Raw genomic sequence first — 19,677 nt, forward strand, 5'->3', positions numbered from 1 at the left:
GCCCAAGGACACAACGACCAGGACAGAGAACCGGGGGATCGAACCAGCGACTTTCCGGTTACAGATACGCTTCCCAACCCCCTGAGCCACGGTCGCAGCTCCACATCGCCTACAACCAATCGGACTCCTGAGTCCACAGTTAAAGTCCTCCAGCGGACTGTTTGCGGTCTCTGCGATCACACGACTTTGCGTTGTTCAGATGGTTTATGACCTATGGTACTCTCGCCGCCAGACGAGAGAGTGCTGTGCGCCGATTGACCCAGACGCCTCGAATGATTCTGCTCGGAGTTTGTACCGAATGAGTGCGTGGATGTGACAATGAGCCTACAAGGTAAGCATGGGATGGGTTTGGGGATGCTTGTTATATAAAAAGGGCCCGAACCCTCAGAATTGATCTCTTATTAGTGTGCCTGAACCCCGGAAGGACGCTGGTTAAAATCTGGATGCTGTAAGTAAATATTTAATATCTACATGCTGTGACGTGCATAGCTAACCACCCGCTATCTGCCGCTATTATTTAGTCATTAAATGCTTTTCGATGGCGGTTTGGCGGTTTTGTCTTGGTTTCTACACGTTAACGACGATCAGACTTCTCCCAGTCCACGCATTCGTGTTGAAAACGCACTTGTGTGCATCGATGTTTTTCCAGTTTTTAAGTATTTGTGGTGTGCGACTGTTAGATTGATCTTTAATGTCGATAAAGAATCCTTAAGAAAAGTTAGTAGGTGAAAGCTTTAGCTCCATTTGGTGGTTTCCTAGCTTCACTAGTTTCCCCGTAGTAGTGGGTGATGTTGCACTTCTCTTTGTTTTAGATCTGGACCACAACCAGCTCAAACAGCATAGAAAAATCTGCCATACGAGTTTTTCTCTCTGCACATTTCAAACCATTTGAAAGACATTTTTTACACTCACACTGAAAAAAAGGTTTCTTCACCTTCAGTAAACATGAAGCAATGATTGTGAGTAAGATGCAGCTGAAACATCTAAAATCAAAGGTTTATTTATTCAAATAACAAATGATTAAGGAACAGAGTTGGTATTAACTGAACGCATACCAAGCAATTTTTTGCCCAGTCTGTGAACTACACCTGGGCTTCCCACAACTCCTAACATGTCTATAAGTTCCTTGCAGCTCTAACAGAAAGAGATTCCCCCTCTGAGGTTTTAGTATACCTAAATAACTGTTCCAGAATAAAAATAGCAGAAAGCTTGATAATATGGATGGAAGAACGCGAGTAGGTGTAGCAGAACCAGCTACAGCACTGAAACGCTGCTTTCAGGCAGCTGAATTATGAAAAACAATGTAATGTCACGGTTTCACAGGCAACTGAAACTTACAGGGAACATCATTTTACTTTTGGTATTTTTACATGTTAGAATTTAGCTTTAATACAAGTGAAGTGAATGCTTTATTTATTGTTTTACAATCTGATAACTATTTCCACTGCTACCTAACTTTTTAATAAATTACAATTTTTGTTGTGTTTGTTTTTTAGGAGGCATTCACTGCTTTTCATCCTGATCCTAAGTTTGTGCAAAAGTTTCTGATGCCGCTGCTGATCGGAGAGTTGGCAACGACTGAGCTGAGCCAGGACCGAGACAAAAATGTGAGCCTTTAATCAAAGTCCCTTCTTTTTTTATTGACAACATGTGAGTGATCTAGTGTAATAAATGAGAGACAGACATAAGTTTGATAATTCACTGATCTCTTATGTTAGTTATGAAGTGCTGAGTGTTGGGAACATCTGAGATTCTAGGTGGTTTTTTTAGCCACCTTAATGTCTTGTTTCACTGTATGAAAACCTAAAATAGCTCAAATCCAAAATTCTCGATTTCAGAAATATCACATCAATATATTACAGTTTCAGTTTTACAGAATTCTTTGTTTCTTTTTCTCTGCACCCAGGCAGCCATCGTGCAGGATTTCGAAACATTACGAGCTCAGGTGGAGAAAAGGGGTCTGTTTCGAGCTCAGCCTTTGTTTTTCTTCCTCCACCTCAGTCACATTCTGCTGCTAGAAGCCCTCGGATGGCTGACCGTCTGGATGTGGGGCACAGGCTGGATACAAACACTTGTGTGCTCTGTGTTTCTCGCAACCGCTCAGGTGATTCAGACATAAATTTTGAATGGGCCCTATTATGCTTTCCTTATGTTTTGAAATATATGCATACACCAAGTGCATGGTTACATTAAACAGAGACAAAGTTTTAAATAATGGATATCAATAATAATGAATGTGTAAAAGTGAGCCAAAAACTCAGCCTTCAGACTGCTCTCAATGCACAGTTTCAGTTTCTGTTCTTGCCCCTTTACAATGCCAGTGATGGAAGGTATTCCTAATATGTTCATCACTGACACTGCTCTGGCTGTCAGGACAGAAGCCCCTCCCACAGACTGTGCAAATCTTCTGCTTACAAAAGCTAACCATTCATATTAAAGGGAGCATAAATAATTGTTTGAGAAAAGTATGAACTGAGATGCAGAAACACAGGACTGATAAAAGACAAACAGTTAGTCATGCATACAAATACATGGTGTTGGAAATCAGGTCCATTTAAAGAGAAGTCTTTCACCCAAAACATTTGTTTTCCTGCTTCTTCTCCAGGCACAGGCTGGATGGCTGCAGCATGACTTTGGTCACCTGTCTGTCTTCAAAAAGTCCAGCTGGAATCACCTCGCCCACAAGTTTGTCATTGGTCATTTAAAGGTAACCTCTCTCAGTTAGAATCCTCTCTCCATGGAAATGAAACACAGATACTTAAAGTTTTTTTTTTTCTTTTTTCAGGGAGCTTCTTCCAACTGGTGGAATCAACGACATTTCAGGCATCACGCTAAACCCAACATCTTCATTAAGGACCCGGATATCGACATGTTGCACCTCTTCATACTTGGCCGAATTCAACCAGTGGAAGCAAGTAGCACGAAGATAGTATTTCTTATGTTTTTAAGCACTCACACGGTCCAACTCATCATCATCCGCTGTTTACCTCTGTGTTACAGTACGGGATAAAGAAGATCAAACACATGCCTTACAATCGTCAACACAAGTACTTCTTTCTTGGTATGTTTTTTAAGAGTCATTTAAAAAGAATAATAACTACAACTTTGTAACGTTGCACCTTTATAGGAACAGTTGTTGTCTTTTATATATATATATATATATATATACATATATATATATATATATATATATATATATATATATATATATATACACATACAAAGACATATATAAATAAAATATACAAAGGGGATAAATAGAATAAATAGGAATAAAAATAAAAATACAAGTGAATTGCACATTTCAAGTATGGAAGTCTATTGCACCATTGATTATTAACAAAAAGTATTGCACAAAAGGTATTGCACAGTGAAGTGAAGAGGCACTACAGCTTAGTTGTTCGCCCCTCCTTTGTCCTCCTGTTTTCCTGTATTTAAAAAAAACATTACAGCAAAAAAAAAAAAATGGCACAGAATAGAGCATATGTAAAAATAAGATTATAATTAATCATGATTGTCATAATTAAAAAAGAAATTACATAAATCATATAAACTTTCTTGTCTTGTGAAGGATCTGGCTTGGTTCATCTCATTCTACCTTCGCTTCTTCTCCTCTTATATACCCCTGTATGGCCTAGTTGGCTCATTGGTGCTGATAAGCATAGTCAGGTAACTATTTAAAATAAGAAAACATTGCACTCATTAACAAATGAATTGTTACCAGTTAACAGACTTTGATGCCTTATATTGTCCATTCCTTTCAAAATATATTGTCCTTGAGCTGAGATGCACCATATTTTGCTCTATATTGCTGGAATGTGTGTGGAAAAGCCTGACTTTATTAGCAAACATTAAACTTAACATATTTGACCGCTGTATACCTAATAAAGTACACTGCAATAGAAAGTGATTCCATTTTTCGTACCCTTTGGCCACGTTATGTATCACCTAAATATGATATTGTTTTTAATGTTACAGGTTTTTGGAGAGTTACTGGTTTGTGTGGGTGACTCAGATGAATCACATACCCATTGACATCGATCATGAAAAGCACAGGGACTGGCTGACTATGCAGGTACTTGTACCACTTTTACAAGGTTGTACAAAAGTTTTGGACACTTTAAATATTTTCTGCATTTACCCAATACTCATGAACATCCCAGATCACAAATATTGGTCTGTTCTATTCTCTTTACACCTTCCCTTATATTTACTAGGACCTTATTAACTCATTTGCACTATTTTGACTCATTCTGTCATTCAGTTACAATCCACCTGTAATATCGAGCAGTCCTTCTTCAACGACTGGTTCAGTGGACACCTCAACTTTCAAATCGAGCACCAGTAAGGGAAATTTGAAACCTGTCAAAAACTAGAGCACGACTGTGTAAACTAAAGTACTGATAATAATTTAACAACATTAATTCTGCATTTAAAGATAGAAAGTCTCTATTATGAAAAAAAGAGTTTTAAAGAATAGTCAGAAGACTGAGAGATGTAATTCATCAGGCATGGTCACAGGCACACATTAAACTCAAGCTACACCACTTAACCAGTGGTGAACACTATTAGGATTTTACACCCATCCATAGTGAGCTATCACCCATTTTTTCAAACAGAATGTTTTTTTTCTTGCAGAACTACACTCACTGTTTACACACTTATATGTTACAATGATTTTATGTAACAAAATATGCCACAATGCAACAATTACAAAAAAAACAGCTTCCGTTTCTTTTCTTTTGCAAGCTTGTTTCCAATGATGCCGCGGCACAACTACCACCTGGTGGCGGCACAACTACCACCTGGTGGCCCCACAGGTCCGTGAGCTCTGCGAAAAACACGGGATTCCTTACCAAGAGAAAACTTTGTGGCGAGGCTTCGCTGATATTGTCACGTAAGTACAATGATAACAGAGTATGAAAATGGCTGCAAATACAGTATATGAATCAGTCTTCTTTTATGGAAGGACTGCTTACCTGACACACACACTGATGGGCTGGCTATTTTTTGTTCTGACTTCCTCATTCAGGTCACTGAAAACCTCAGGGGACCTCTGGCTCGATGCATATCTCCATAAATGAAAGACTGTATTTTCCTCCACTGGTGTAAAAAGAGTGTTTTTCTCTTTTTCATTAGAAATCGACTGTATCTGTTTGAGTCAATGCCGTGGGAAAGATCCCTCTTATTGTTGACGTTATTAAGTCTTTGTTTGGTTTATAGATGATGGGGTTTTCCTAAGTTGCCTTAACAGTATCTTGATCAGCAGCAATGTGATGATAACACGGCTCTAAAACCTACCTGTGACTTATTATTAGCATTAGCGTCACCAGATGTAAAAGAAAACTATCTGAATGATTAGACACAATCATTTATATAAACTACAAAACCTTTGTAAACTGTTTGTTATCGTTTGTGAAACTACTTTAAATGAATGTAACATGTTGTGCTCTTTCTATAGAGAAACCATTACACTGCAATACCACATGAATAATTTCACCGAGACCAATAAATCAAACTAAAAACCTTTTAGTCTCTAAAGTTTTCTGTTCTTGCTTATATAGGGCATGTTATAACAAGGGAATAAACATAGTGAAAGATCACCACACTGCATTAGTGATCTGTCACTCAAAGATCTCAGATGGCCGCCCCTCAGGGAGGGGCAGCCATCTGCTGCGACCGGTTGGGGTGAGAGAAGGAAGACAGGATAAAGACATGCTGTGGAAATACTAGCTTTGCTAATCAGCTGACTTTTAAGTAAGCGAAGGGGGAAAAGTTCAACTGTCCAGGCTAACTGCAGAACATTAAAAACTACAACATATATTACAACAGTAATATATGATCAATGCTATGACTTGCTGACGTCTTCACATATTTTCCTGGTTTTTATAGCCATGGTTACAGCTTAAAATAGTTCTGAACTCAAACGCTTTCATTCATTTCTTCACTTCTCAAGGATCCAACCAACCAATGACAAGAAAACATTTCAGCACTTCACACAGTACAGTAACCTGTACTGTATTGTGAGCCAAGTGAGCTATGTCACTATGTCACTGATAATCTGGTACTCAATACTCAGTGTCTACAGCTGCAGCATAGAAAGATGATGGAAACAAATCTCATCTGATTATCACGCTGGAGGCATCTGATTAAGAAACACATCCCCAAGCATTGATAAAGAAACCTTTACCCTTCTCATTAGCTCGTATGGTAGATAGTAATGCTCTACACTTCTCTGAATCCATTATAGTACCTCTTGATAACATGCCTCAGCTGTTCGGAGCAGATAAGATAACAACTGAGGTCAAAGTGACATGAATTCACAAATTACGCAAACCTGAAGAAAAACTGGAAAACATGAACTCTCCTGCCAGCTGAGTTTGCTGTCACCAATCAAACTAGTTTCTGAACAAATACTTCCCAAAAAGAGTTCAAATCCCATAGAGCAGACCCAACCATGTGATTTTCTTTTACTGTTCTTCCACCCTGCAGCATTTTGGGTGGGCTGAATCACCCAAGATGCCAATGAGGTTGAATGTTGCAGACCATCTGTCAACTTAGTGAACTGTGGCAAGCCACTAATGAGCTGTGAGCACAGTAACTTGAGCATGATGCAGATGAAAGGAGATGCAATTCATTTTAAAGATGTCTACTTTCGAATTATCAAGTTATATTATGTGAAACACTTCAAAAACTCTACCCTCTTGTGCCTAATGTGGCTCTGTTGCCTTGCTGCAAATGGCCACTGAATTCAGGTATTCTGATCACTTCCATGACTACAGATGTATAAAATCAAGCATCTAGGCATGACACCAACAATTTAAATAGTAAAATTTCCTTGCTTCTACAGTAAACTGTTTGTAGTATTATAAACAAGTGGAAGTGATTGAAAACAACAGCAACAAAGACATGAAGTGCTAGACCAAGTTAAAAGACAGAACAATGTCAGTGGATGCTGAGGCGCACAATGTGAAGAGGTCGCCAACTTTCTGAAGAGTCAGTCACCACAGACTTCCAGACTTCATGTGGCCTTCAGAATAGCTCAGTGCACAGAGAGTTGATGCAGTGGTGAAAAGCACACCGCCAGTGGACTCTAGAGCAACGGACATCACACGTCTCCATCTGGCAATCTGATGGATGAGTCTGTGTTGGTGGTTGCCAGGAGAACGGTACTTGTCTGACTTCATTGTGACAAATGTAAAGTTTAGTGGAGGGGTGATTATGGTGTAGGGTTGTTTTTCCGGAGTTGGGATCAGTTCCTTATTTCCAGTTAAAGGAACTCCTAATCCTTCAGTATACCGAGACATTTTGAACAATTTCATGCTCCCGACTTTGTGAGAACAGTTTGGAGTTGCCCCCTTATTATTTAAAGATGACTCTGCACCTCTACACAAAGCAAGGTCCATAAAGACATTGATAAGTGACTTTGGTCCGGAACAACTTGAGTGGCCTGCACAGAGTCCTGACCTACAGATAGAACACCTTTGGGATGAATTAACGAAGAGACTGAAAGCCAGCCCTTCCTGTCCAACATCAGTGTCTGACCTCACAAATGCACTAATGGAAGAGAGGTCAAAAATTTCCATACACACAATCATAAACCTTGTAGAAAGCCTTCCCAGTAGAGATGAAGCTATTACATTTGTAAAGAGTGGGTCAACATCATGTTAACAGACAAGCAAATACTTTTGGCAACATAGAGTATGAATTCCTCTTTTTTTACATCTTAATTTTGTCTTGCAAGAATTAGAAATGAAGAAGAAAAAATTAACAAAATTCAAATTAAATCAACTTCTCACACTGTGTCTCTTACATTTCTGACCCTAATGGTTAAACAGGAAGCCATTACACAAGCTAAATGCTAAGAGCCATCAATGTAAAACAATCCTTTAATAAGATTAATACAATAAGTAATCAGTTTCTGTTGTCTACATCTTATCATCATTAAATCTTGTGTTAACCCTGCTTCTAGCAACAAGCACCATTTATTTATAGATCTCTCCAAGATACTGTTCTTGGTCTGCAGCTTCACTCTGTGTACCAGATGAATCTGGGATGGTCTGAACTATTCCTCTCATTATCCACACACTTCCAGGGGATGAAAGCTTAATATTAGCACCACATCTTCAGGATTACAATTACTTAAAGTATTTGGGCTTATATTGACTGTTGTTGTTGAAGGTTCCTGGTGGCATACTGGGCTCATGACCATGCGAAAATGTAAATAAGTTGGAATCTTCTTCCCAAACTCTCAACTGATAAAACAATAATCGAGTTTGCTAAAGCCTCTTTCCAAACCTCACCGAGACAACAGTGAGTGTATTGGTGAGCACGGGTCCCTGTCATCAATACCATTCAGTGACTCAACCTGAAATGATGCTGTGCACTCTAACAAAAAACGTTTTTTGTTTTTATTCAGGTGTTGCACAGCATGGGGTGGGATATATCAAACTTTATGGTTAAGCTGTGCTTAAGGAACTTTAACACATTTATTTATTTTTTCTTCAAACTGGCTCCACATAACAGCTTTGTGGTGTTTAAGAAAGATTTCTTTTAATCAGTTCTCTTGTCAAACTGGCAGCTCTTTACTCAGTCTGGGATTTTTAGTGTTACATTTCTCAGCAGTAATGTCGATCAACATACTGACAGCATAAACTACCTGTCTTCCTGAGACATTGCTTCCTCGTCATGACAATGACTGTGTTTTGTAGGCCTACCGATTTACCAGCAGCTGTTTTGTTTCCACATTGAGATTGGGTTGTCTCGGTAATGAGCTGTCTTATCTGTAGAATTTATGCTTTCATTTTGCACAGGTCTGTACTCCATGCAGCCTAGGAGAGTCTTCATCACAAAGACAGCACAGTCAGCCAAACTTGCTATGCACCGTCTGTGTTCTTTGATTTTCTAATGCTGTTTGTGCTACGTTTTCCTCCTTTTTTTAATGGCACTATTGTCACGTTTCTATGGTTATGCGTTCCCTCTTTAAATTTCACGTCTTCTATTGTGTTACAACAACAAGTAAGAATAAACACACCATCTTCTGAGTTATTCAAGGCTTAATCAGTATAAGTGCTAATAATTGTTACCTGAGCTCCATAATGCTTCTGAAACAGTCATTGTGTTTCCTTGAATGCTCTGTTTAGTGCCATGTGTTCTTAATTGCAAATAAGGGATTATGTTTCTCCTGCAGTTGCATTTTCAGTACTCTGCTCAATGGTTTTTTCAAAAGCTCCCATAAAGGATCTGTAGTGGCTCCCCCATGAAAACTGAAACATCTCTAACAGGCAGCTAAGCCTGTTTCTATTGATCATACTTTTCTAGAATACCATGACTGTTTTTGTCTGTGTCTTGACCTTAAATCCTGTGAATTTATTAACATTTATGTAATCTTGGCCGTGGGATGACATCTCTGTTCTTTTTCTTTTTCGGCGGAGCTCACGGGCACGTCACTGCAACCCCCCCTGGCTTCTGCTCCGTGGCTGCTGGGTGACCCCTCATCTGGGAGTCTCCTCAGCTCCTTCTGGGATAGTGGCGCAGCTGCCCCTCTGTTGGTCTTCCTTGGTCTCTTGTGTTCTGGGGGCCTCTGGAGTCTTGATCTCCTCCGTACCTGCTTCATGCCCTGGAGGACGGCGCTGTGGTCCCCCACATCCTCTAGCAGATCATTACATGAAGGAACCTTTTAAAAACAAATGCGTCCATGCTCACAGGTGTACACACAGGTGCTCACACACACAAACTACACCCTTTTTGGCTCCTACCTCAAAGCACACTGTGCGCTGTCGATCTTACGTGCTGCACAATAATGTTTAATATTTAGTATTTACTGTTATATTCCCATATAACATCATGATGTTGTTTATTGTATTGCTCTCGTTTTCTTCTGCTTGTTTTCTTTTTTCTTTCTCAACAGGTGATCCAGGTGATTGATATATGTATTTTTTTTGGTCTGCTTATTTAGTTTGTTTTTGTTTCTTTTGCCCTTTATCCCCGTCCCTCTTCTCCGCTGTTTTCCCCCTCTTCCTTTCTCCCTTTTCTTTTCCTCATTCAAGTCTGTCCTGTATCTAACAAGTAAAAATAAAAAATAAATAAAATAAAATAAAATAAACAATAAAAGGTGAATCAAATAGACCATTACAGCAAGGCTGGGATGGTCAATTTGGTAAAGTAAATCCGTTGGGCATCTTTCCTCGCCTTTAGACAATAATTCTGATGGCAAAAGAACCAAACGGGACAGGCAAAAAAAAAAGGAAAAAAAAGATGTGCCTTCTGTAGACTGAAAGATGATTCAGATATTTTGTTTGGATTTCATTACAATATTTTATATATTTCTTAAGAACAACAGAAACAACACAACACTAATGATAAACCTGCATACTGTTGATTCACTGAGTCAAATGACAAGCAAGCGGTTTGACTAAAGGAGCACAATCTGCTGGTGAGGGAGGGAATGGCAGCCCATGCATCAGAATTTGCAGCTATATTACCAAGAACCTGATAACACATCAAAGCATGCTTGACAGCCTCGGTATTTGCAGTAAAGTAAAAATATTTGCAACTATTCAAGCAGTTAAAATTTAAAAACATACTGACTGTAGTACCTCTGCGTGTACTGTAGCCATTTGTCTGCAGCAACATTTTTAGGCCTAAAAATGTTGCTGCAGACAAATATATAAAATATATAATGTGTGACTCACCTGTCACACATTATATAAGGACTGCATTTACTTTTGGCTCACTCTTTCTTCACTCCCACACGGGGCGGCAGCAGAGGTGAGGTTCTGTTTGGGTTTTTATTTTATGTATTGTTTAAGGTAATGAGTAACTTAAATCTCTGTTTTCTTTCAGCATTGGCAGCCCATGGGTGTCTTTCCTTCCTTCCTTCTTTGCTTTATTGATAAAAGGAGAACCCTGTGAATGATTAGATGACTGCTTATTCTTATTCTAATCGGATGAGCCCATGATGCTGATTACTCAACCCTGAGCCTTCCTTCCTTCATAACATGGTCCTCCGAGCCGGAGTAGTGTTAGCGTCATGGATTCACAGCAGCCATTGACTGAAGGTTTGAGACGTTCCAGTCGTGATAGTCGACCTCCTGCCCACCTGCAGCAGTATGATGTTCAGTATCCTGGAAGTAGAAGAGCTACATGTGACACAGAGAGTCAAACCGAATGCCAGCACAGTGACAAAGACACACATGGGCTGCAGGATCCTGTCGGAGAGTCAGAAAGTCAACCAGAGACATCCCCTGCTCCTTTACCCACCAACCAAGATGAGGTCATGAGAGAACTCCTGACGACGATGAAGGAGATTAAGCAATTCATGATTCAATCATCTCCTTCCCATTCTCATAGCTCCAGATATTCAATTCGCACTGTCTCATCTGATGGAATCAAATCTTCTGTATGCAGTTTACGAGCCAGTCCTCAAACACATCAACAACATGAGCAGCTCCCAGTGATTGATACAGCAACCTGTCAATCACCCTTCCAGCCCCCACAGATTAGCCGTCAGTCTGGCTTAGTTCCGGCTGCCAGCCCTCCTTTACCTAATTCAACCATATTAGATGCTGCAGTCCCTTCAACTGGTTTGCCTAGACCAGTCCTTGCTACAGAAGATGAGACTCCCTTTGATTTCCTGGCCTTATCACGGCAGGATCCCCACCAGATCTCGTGTTCAACCTGCTGTTCCTTTAGCTGAAGACCCTGTTCAACCTCTCATTTGCATATCTGACCACAAGCATTGCCCTCCTCTAGAGCAGCAACCAGCTACATCCAATGTCTTACATGAACAGAAACCTTTGATACCTGTTACTGCTAGCTCGGGTCACTCCTCTAGCATGAGAACACATGTATATAAGCTTGAAGGTCCTTCGTTTCCAGACCTTAGTAGAGAAGACTAAATGCAATACAGGATGTTACGGATGGCCCTTACAAACCTTCTTGATCCTCATGAGACAGAGCACTTCAAATATCATGTCCTTCTTGATCACCTCAAAGTAGACCAAGCTAAACGATTAGCTCTTGCCTTTTCCTACGCTCCTGACCCATACACTCAAGCCATCAAAGCCCTTGAGGAGCGTTATGGGCAACCAAGACAGCTGGCATTGAAAGAGCTAAAGAATATACTGGAACTGCCTCCTATCAGAGCAGGTGATGGCCAGAGTCTTGATAATTTTGCTCTTCATGTACAGGCTTTAGTTGGGTTGCTTAGCACTATGGGAGAACAAGGACGTGCAGAACTAGATTGTGGCTCCCATGTTGATCGCTTGTTAGCGAACTTGCCTGCAGAGCATTTCAGTCGCTTCAAACGGCATGTTTACAGGGAACAGGGAGAAATGACTTATACCTTGCCTTTGTTATCATCCTGGCTGCAAATGGAATGCAAGTGTCAACCCAGAAAGGCCAGTCCTGTTTCATCCTTCAACCAGCCACGACCTGCCCGTAAGTACACCTCTCCAGTTACAACAATATTACATGGAGCAAATACATCTGATGATCCTGTACAGGCAGCACAACCGATCATAACAACTAAGGCAACATGTGCATATTGCTGCTCACCTGAACACCACATTAGTAAGTGTCCCAAGTTCATTCAGAAGACAAAGGATGAGAAAATAAACTGGATAAAAGCAAACAAACGGTGTTGGCGTTGTGCTAGGACTCATCAGGCCGCAAAGTGTGACCTGAGGAAAGCATGTGCCACCTGCATGGGACGGCATCTACAGATCCTAGACACTATGTACGGTTTGAGTTTACATCCTAAAATAACCAGGCCTAGTAGAATTACACCACATTGTGCCACCTTACTTGACAATATTTTCACTAACAATATGGAAAACAACATTGTGAGCGGAATATTAATTAATGACATCAGTGATCACCTACCGGTTTTTGCAGTTTATGACACTAATTATAAGAAAAATCAGCATGAAGAACAACTGAGATACAGACGTGTAAGGACAGAAGAAACTATGAATGCACTTAAGAATGTGTCACAGTTTGCCGAGGCAAACTGCGTGGAGTGTGAAGAGTGGACCCAGGTGCAGACATTCTAAAACTCAAACTTAACTGATGAGCTGTTTATTAAGGCAGACAGAACAGTACAAAATAAAAGGGCAAAAACAATGCAAACTAAGCAATAACCTAAACTGGGTAAACTAGAAAGGAAGCACGAACTATGAAAAACCCTGGCAGAAAAACAAACAAAACTCTAAACATGGCAATGAAGATGAGCGCATATCTATCTATATATATATATATATGAAAACCTGAACGCAGGACTTGACATGGGAACAACACAGACGATCCAACCAAGACTGAATGAGAACGCACAGACTAAATACACACAGGAGGCTAATGAGAGAAGTGGGAACACATGGGGGACAGCTGACACACATGAACATAACGAAGTCACAGTGGAAGAGTAAAACTAAACACGATGAACACAGGAACACAAGATCTCTTCAAAATAAAACAGGAAACATGAGAGGCAGACATGACAACATAAGACACACAGACATGAAACACACGAAGGGCAAGGGAGACGTCACAGGGGTTGAAAACACAAGAGGGAGCTAATAAGCAAATGAACATAAGAAACCTAATAAGCTTAAACAAACACTATAAACATCAAAAGAACTAAAACTCAAAACACTGGGTCATAAGACCCAGGATCGTGACAGAATGATCTATTAAATCAGGACTGGGACAATGTGTACAAAGAAACTGATATTGATATTGCATATGGCATATTTTTAAGAATATTCATGGAATTGTACGATAAAAACTGTCCAACAATAAAATACAACAGAAAGCACAAATATTCAGATAGACCATGGATCACTAAGGGTTTACAAAATGCATGTAAAAAGAAAAATACACTCTATAGGGAATTCCTAAAACAATGAACAAAAGATGCTGAAAATAAATATAAAAAATACAAAAATAAGTTGACCAATATTATACGTGTATGTAGAAAGGAGTATTATAGTAAAATATTGAACAACAATAAACATAATATGAAGGGAATATGGGATGTTTTAAATGGTATCATTAAAAATAATTCTGGACAGCAAAGTTATCCTCAATACTTTATCGACAATGGCAATATTATGGAAAACACTGCTGATAAGGTCAACAGCTTTAATCATTATTTTGTAAATATTGGACCAAAACTGGCAGAACAAATTCCTGAGTCACTGCCATCAGTAGACTGTAGTGAAAACCTGATTGATAGAAACCCTAACTCAATGTTCCTCACATCAGTGGAGGAAAAAGAAATAATTGACATTGTACACATGTGTAAATATAAAACATCAACTGATTGTAATGATATTGACATGAAAATTGTCAAGAAGGTCATTGAAGGAATTGTAGGACCTCTAACATATATTTGCAACTTATCATTTCAGACGGGAAAAGTGCCAAACAAAATGAAAATAGCTAAAGTTGTGCCGCTGTATAAAACTGGGGATAGACGCCACTTCACAAACTACAGGCCTGTTTCTTTACTACCACAATTCTCCAAAATCCTAGAAAACCTGTTTAATAAACGATTAGACAAATTCTTAGATAAATATAAATTACTCTCTGACAGTCAATATGGATTCAGATCAAAAAGATCAACATCTCTGGCATTAATCGAATCAATTGAGGAGATTACGAATGCTATAGATCAAAAACAGTATGCAGCTGGAGTATTTCTGGATCTCAAGAAAGCATTCGACACAATCAATCATGACATATTAATTAATAAACTGGAACGGTACGGGATCAGGGGGGTTGTACTGCAATGGGTGAAAAATTATTTAAGTGACAGGAAACAATTTGTGAAGCTGGGTGTCCATTCCTCATCATGCTTGGACATTGCTTGTGGTGTTCCACAAGGCTCTGTACTGGGTCCAAAATTATTTATTATTTATATAAATGATATTTGTAAGGCATCTGATATATTAAAATTAGTATTATTTGCAGATGACACAAATATTTTTTGTTCTGGGGGGAATCTAAAGGAGCTGCTGGATACAATTACATCAGAAATGTGCAAAATTAAAAAATGGTTTAACAGGAACAAACTATCGCTAAATCTAAAATAATCTTATTTGGGAATTCCCTTAGAAATGCACATGTGCAGATTCATATAGATGGTGTGGAAATTGAAAGAGTACTTGAACATAAGTTTCTTGGTGTGATTATAGATGATAAATTAAACTGGAAGTCTCATATAAATCATATACATAACAAAATTTCAAGAAGTGTCTCAATCCTGAGTAAAGTAAAACACATTCTGGACCACAAATCACTCCACATTCTCTATTGTTCCCTGATTGCACCGTATTTGAATTACTGTGCAGAGGTGTGGGGCAATACTTACAAATGTTCGCTATCATCAATCTTTATATTACAAAAAAGGGCCATAAGGATAATCCATAAAACCGGTTACAGAGATCATACAAATCCACTATTCTTAAAATCAAAAATTCTCAAATTCACAGATCTGGTTCATTTTCTCACTGCACAAATTATATATAAAGCAATAAATAACCTGCTTCCTGACAATATTCTAAAAATGTTTTCTAAAAGGGAACGGGGATACAATTTGAGGGGGGAATTAAATTTAAAACATCCTCATATCCGTACAACATTAAAAAGTTTTTGCATCTCTGTGTGTGGAGTGAAACTGTGGAACAGACTAAGTAAAGATATAAAGCAATGTCCGAGCATGGCACAGTTTAAAAAGCGGTTTAAGGAGATGGTTTTTACAGGGTACAGGGAAGAGGTAGAGATTTGATAGGGTGTTCTTGTCTAATATTTTCATGTGTGTGCGGGTGCACGGGTATGTTGGTATGGGTATATATATATATTTGTAGGTTGGGTATCCTTTGAGGTGTTAATGGGGTTATTGAAAATGTGTATATGTGCGTATGTGTATATACGTATGTATGGATAGATAGAAACATATATGTATATATATTTAAAAAAAAAAGAATAATAATTAAAAAAAAATAAATAAATACACATGACATATAATGTGATTGCAAGGAGGTATTTCTGTAGTCTATAAATTACTAGATAGTGGAAAAGGGGTGGGATTAAATAAGCTCATGCTTCTTCCTGCTCCTTTTTGAACATGAAAGATATTTGTAGTTGTGGTTGCTCGTTTTCTTTTTGTTTTGCTTTGTTTATTTGTCTCTTTTAATTCTATGTTGTTGTACTTTTTTAACATGTTCAAAATAAAGATTCAATCAATCAATCAATCCTATGTGATGTAAATAAGAGATCTAAAACTGAAACTAATCCTGTAGTTAGGACACTGTACTTTGATAGACCTAGTGATTGTCCTAATGTCCTTTTAAAGGTTGTGAAAGTGCTCCTGCGAAATGGCAAAAGAACTCTTGAAACATATGCAGTACTTGACGATGGCTCCCAGCGTACCATTCTTCTAACATCAGCTGCGCAGCATCTCAACCTGACTGGGGAAGCAGAGAGATTATCACTTAGAACTGTCCGTCAAGAAGTTGAAACTATTCAAGGTTTTTCCGTAAGTTTCAAAATCTCACCCATCGCACACCCAGAGAAAACCTACACAATTAATAATGCCTTCACTGCAAGTCACCTAGCACTTTCAGAACACACCTACCCTGTATCATCTCTCCAACGGAGATACAAGCATCTTCAAGGTATCCCATTACCCATTATTAATAAAGCAGCGCCACTCCTGCTCATAGGCTCAGATCATACTCACCTCATCACGCCTACTGCTCCATTGAGACAGGGACCATATGGGTCTCCTGCAGGAGTTAAAACCCAATTAGGATGGACACTTCAAGGTCCGATCACAGATTTTCAGCCCCAGTGCAGTACAGAGCATGTGCAGTGTTTGTTCACATCTCTCAGTTCATCTGCAGACGTACTGCGTTATCATGTTGAGAAGCTATGGCAACTAGACACTTTACCTGAATACAGTGAGAAATCTGTGATCCGATCAAAGCAAGATCAACTGGCACTGGAACGCCTTGAACAGGCCACAAAAAGGGTTGAGATCAATGGTGTTAATCGCTACGCCACTCCTCTTCTTCGGATGGCAAACTTTCCTCCTTTGAATGTCCCTCCAACTGTAGTCTTGTCTAGACTCCGCAACACTGAGGCTCGGTTAGCTAAAGATCCTGACAAAGCCATGTCTTACAAGGATCAGATTTTGAAATTGGAGCAAGCAGGCTATGTAGTTAAACTTAGCCCAGAGGAGATGCACAATAGCAAAGAAGCCTGGTATATTCCTCATCATATGACAAGTCACAACAATAAAGATCGCATAGTCTTTGACTGCTCTTTCACATTTCAAGGTCAGTGTCTCAATAAGTACCTATTGCCAGGACCAATCCTTGGGCCAACACTTCTCGGTGTTTTGTTGTGTTTTAGGCAACATTCAGTGGCAATAAGTGGCGACATCAAAGGCATGTTTCACCAAGTCCGTCTTCTGCCTCCTGATAAACCACTCCTCCGATTCCTGTGGCGTGACATGAACAAAGCATCTCCCCCTTCAGTGTATGAGTGGCAGGTACTCCCCTTCGGTACGACCTGCAGCCCTTGTTGTGCAATCTATGCACTGCAGAAACATGTGAAGGAATATCAATCTGACAAAGATGTGCAGTCTTCAGTAATGCAGTGTTTCTATGTTGATAACTGCTTGCAGAGTTTTCCACCAGCAGAGTTGGCTCGAACACTCCTAGACAAATTAAGAAACCATCTATCAGAAGGAGGCTTCAACCTTCGCCAGTGGGCCAGCAATAATCCTGTTGTGATTAGCCATCTAACATCTGAGGTAAGAACGGCAAGTAATGAACTTTGCCTGACTGAAGACAAGCCATCTGGCCCACATGAACGCACATTAGGATTATTGTGGAATTGTGAGACTGACTTGTTTGCCTATAAATACAGAACTCTAGCCTCACACCCCACCACGATGCGTCGTATCTATGCAGTACTTGCTCGTCTGTATGACCCATTAGGCTACTTACTCCCATTCACAACACGCGCCAAAACCTTGGTGCAAGAGCTATGGAGGAAAGAGAGAGATTGGGACGATCCTTCCCTTCCACACAACCTCTTAGAGGCATGGAAGTCCTGGGAAGAAGAACTTTGTTATCTTCCTCAAATTGCCATCCCACGTTGCTATACTTCTAAGGAAAGGGATGTTTCTACCACAGTTCGAGACATTCATATCTTCTGTGACGCTTCGGAGCGAGCATATGGTGCTGTCACATATTTGAGATCAGATGATCTTGAAGGTCATGTGGAATTGAGTTTCTTATTAGCTCGCTCACGTGTTGCTCCTAAACGGAATTTAACAATACCCAGACTGGAGCTATGCGCAGCCCTACTAGGCGCACGCCTCTGTGAGCTCATACAAACAGAACTCACCTTACCAGTCAGGACTACCACCCTTTGGACTGACTCGACAACTGTACTTCACTGGCTTCAGTCAGATTCCTGCCGTTTCAAGGTATTCGTAGGAGCCAGAGTCTCAGAAATTCAAAACCTCACAAACAGTCAAGACTGGAGATACATCAATTCAGCCACAAATCCTGCTGATGATGTTACGAGAGGTAAATCTCTGAAAGAGTTGCTTAGCTCAAACAGGTGGACAGAGGGTCCCTCGTTTCTGCATGAACCTCCGAATAACTGGCCCACAGTTACAGATCTCCATGCTGATGATGATCAGACTGAGTTAAAGAAATCCTACTTTTTTGGTATTGTCAGTATCCCTTCCCATACATACACACCCAGCTTCAGAACCTATCAAGAGCTATTGGATTTCACGGCTCGTTCACTCTCCAACCAAAAGGGTAACATTCCTTCTGCAGCTGATTATCTAACATCAGAACAAGAAATCCTTCGTCAGGCACAACTGGACAGTTTCGGTGAAGATTTAGCCCGTTTACAGTCAGACAAACCCCTCTCATGCGACAGCCATCACCAGTGTTGTGCAGGAATTCTGGACTTATCCATGTAGGAGGCCGACTACGGCAAACCCAGACTTGGAATTGAGTGTCATTCATCCAATAGTACTTGATCCTGCTCATCCAGTGACCAAACTGATCATACAAGATTATGATGACAAACTGCATCATGCTGGTTCAGAAAGACTTTTTGCTGAACTACGTCGGAAATTTTGGATTCTCAGAGGAAGGGAAGCAGTACGCAGGCATCAGTATAGCTGCGCTGCATGTCAGAAATGGAGAGCACAGCCCATCATTCCAAAAATGTCAGACTTGCTTGCTGCTCGTCTTAGGTTATTCAAACCACCTTTCTACTCCACAGGAATAGACTGCTTTGGACCATACATGGTCAAGATCGGCCGCAGATCGGAGAAAAGGTGGGAAATAATATTCAAATGTCTCACAACTCGGTGTATACATCTTGACCTCCTAAACAGCATGGATACCGACTCCTTCCTTATGGCCCTCCAACGATTCATTTCTCGACGAGGAACACCCCTGGAAATTATATGTGATCAAGGAACTAACTTCAAAGGAGGAGATAAGGAACTACGGGCAGCTTTTAACAACCTTGCTCCGACTCTACAGCCGGTCCTGATGACTAAAAGAATCCATTTCAAATTCAATCCCCCGCATGCACCCCATTTTGGTGGAGCCTGGGAGAGGGAGATACGTTCTG

General features: G+C 39.9%; 1 protein-coding gene and 1 pseudogene across 2 annotated transcripts in view; both read left to right on the forward strand.

Annotated features, from left to right (window-relative positions):
• Positions 1–350: 350 nt before the first annotated feature.
• LOC146515418 (acyl-CoA Delta-4 desaturase-like) overlaps positions 351–19,677 on the forward strand; it is a 51,186-nt gene continuing 31,859 nt past the window's right edge. The window contains exon 1 of the mRNA XM_085167933.1: positions 351–467. The gene's annotated coding sequence lies outside the window, so the exon portion shown is untranslated. The remainder of the gene's footprint in view (positions 468–19,677) is intronic.
• LOC146515419 (acyl-CoA Delta-4 desaturase-like) lies at positions 437–5,529 on the forward strand (annotated as a pseudogene). The gene is made up of 11 exons (XR_014874831.1): positions 437–448; positions 1,497–1,607; positions 1,907–2,104; positions 2,606–2,707; positions 2,786–2,911; positions 3,001–3,108; positions 3,524–3,669; positions 3,979–4,075; positions 4,265–4,344; positions 4,750–4,897; positions 5,033–5,529. The product of XR_014874831.1 is annotated as an acyl-CoA Delta-4 desaturase-like (transcript).

The sequence above is a fragment of the Neolamprologus multifasciatus genome, chromosome 7, assembly GCF_963576455.1.
Source record: "Neolamprologus multifasciatus chromosome 7, fNeoMul1.2, whole genome shotgun sequence".
Lineage (NCBI taxonomy): Eukaryota > Metazoa > Chordata > Actinopteri > Cichliformes > Cichlidae > Neolamprologus > Neolamprologus multifasciatus.